The following is a 2,307-nucleotide window of genomic DNA, read 5'->3' as shown; positions in this document are numbered from 1 at the left end:
AGTTTGGTTGAGGCTGGGGCCCTACCCACTGAGCCACAGGTGCTGCCCTGAGCAGTGAGTCTTTTTCAAGGAGTCATTATTTCTGGCTATAGATATTTAGAATCTGATCTGAAGAGAGTTCAGAGGTGATCTACCTATAGAGAAGGTTAACTGTAAAACGGCCTCAGCAGTTAATAGCCACCGGATTTGAGACTTGCTTTTGCCATTTTCTCAGTGCTCTTTTTGAGGAAAAATATTTAACCAGACTATACCTTAATTTACTCATGTGTAAAATGAAAATGATAGTACCTATATCGCAAGGATATCGTATGGGTTAGATAGTATGAATACAAAGCTCAGAAGAGTGTCTACATACGTTAAATGCTACAAAAGTATCATTATTGAAAGGGGGGAAGGGGCGGCGCCTGTGGCTCTGTGAGTAGGGTGCCCGCCCCATATACCAAGGGTAGCCGGTTTGAAGCCGGCCCCAGCCAAACTGCAACAAAAAAAAAATACCCAGGCATTGTGGCAGGCGCCTGTAGTCCCAGCTACTAGGGAGGCTGAGGCAAGAGAATCGCCTAAGCCCAGGAGTCGGAGGGTGCTGTGAGCTGTGATGCCACAGCACCCTATCGAGGGCGACAAAGTGAGACTCTGTCTCTTAAAAAAGGGGGGGGGGGCGGGGGAAGATTCAAAAGTTGTGAGCTGTTCAAAGTTCACACAGAGGTAACTAGTAACTAAAATTGGCTAAGACCGTAATTCCTAGTGCCTATTTTGTTAGCGTTATGCTGGTCAGACTCTTCCTCTTCCAAAAACACAATGTTTATGTTTTCCTCTTGTACCAAACCTTCAAAACCAACTAAACCCCTTCAAAAGAAGGGGCAATGCTCCTGGTACTAGGCTGAACTGGTGAAGTCCTGTGTTTTAAACAAGTTCCTACACGTTGTTGTAAATAAAACTCCCAAGAACAAATACTGCTAATCACATATGCCACAACTATGGCTTCTAAACATTTCAGTTTTCTTCAGAATGACACTAATTGTATTTTATCGCTTAATCCTCACAATGATTCTTTGGTAAGGTATTTTACTTCACATACGTGGAAACTGTTGAGTTAGGAAAAGTCTTTAGAAGGTAGCTAGGAGAGATCATCATTTCAGTTACGTTGTCCAAGTTAACAAGTGCGAGCAAAATGGATAAAAATTGCTGCTGAGAAATCTTTTACTACTTGGTCCAAGACCACAATGGAATCAGGGAAAGGCTAAGGCTCTATCCGAAATAGGGCAGATATCGGAGGGAAAGTCACCACTCTTTAACCCAGTTCAGTATATCACATCTATCACATCCATAGTGACAGAGCAGGGACAGGCTGAGTCAGACTACAACTGAAAAGGCAGATTGAATAGATAAGGGCTAAAGGTGAGGGTCATAGAAAGGAAGAGAAACCGACAATAGGAGGCCAAGGAAAAGAACAAAAACGATATAAAGGGACAGGCGGAGAGGGAGGTACCGAGGGTGGGCGGCCGAAGAACCCAGGCAAAGGGCGAGGGGGAGGTCCGGTGGGAGAGTCGCGTTTGTGAGCCGAGTGGGCCGCGAAGGAGAAGCGGGGCGCCCCAGAGTGTCCAGCGGGCCGCGAAGCCCCGAGCAGGGGGTACAACCACGCGCCGGGCTCGGAATCGTAAGCGCGGTGGAGGCTTGAGCAGGCCAGCAGCTCGAAGACGCCGGGGAAACGCTAAGGCAAGAGCCCACCCCAAGTCCCGAGCCCCAGTCCCCCACAGCCCACCTCAAACCCCACCATAGCCCCGCTCACCGGTGATCGCGGAGCCGAAATGCCTATGTCCGCACTTCCGGAGGGAGGGGCGAGCCGCAGCCCGGCCAATGGGCACCCGCACCGGGACCGACAAAGGTGCGCCTGCGTCAACTTGACGTCGCACAGCACGTAAGGAGATGTCGGGAGGGGCTTCCGGCGCGGAGATCCGCGCTCCTCCGGCGCCTGGCCTATCCTGGCTCCGGGGAAAAGCTCCCTGGCCCGGAGCTCTGTACCTATTGTTAACACCGACCTGTGCCAAAGGCTCACCACCCACTGGAGGATAGCTAAGGTTTGCTCCATTCTAAGTATCTTAAATGCAGGGCTAGGGAAACTAGTCAACCTTACAGCTAGTTATGCAGATTGTAAATTGGAAAGTGTTAGCAAGGACACGTTAAGAATCGAAGCCACCGCAGATGGAAATGTAAATTTTAATGTCTAGCAGTTCCTCACGTTTATTGAAATTCCTGTATCTAGCAGTATATATCCAAGCAAACTGAAACATGTTCACACACAAGGCTCAC

This window comes from Otolemur garnettii, unplaced genomic scaffold (genome assembly GCF_000181295.1).
Source record: "Otolemur garnettii isolate 467f Iridium unplaced genomic scaffold, OtoGar3 scaffold00012, whole genome shotgun sequence".
In the NCBI taxonomy this organism is placed as follows: Eukaryota; Metazoa; Chordata; class Mammalia; order Primates; family Galagidae; genus Otolemur; species Otolemur garnettii.
The sequence above is the reverse complement of the archived record's forward strand: the minus strand, read 5'-3'. Positions refer to the sequence as shown.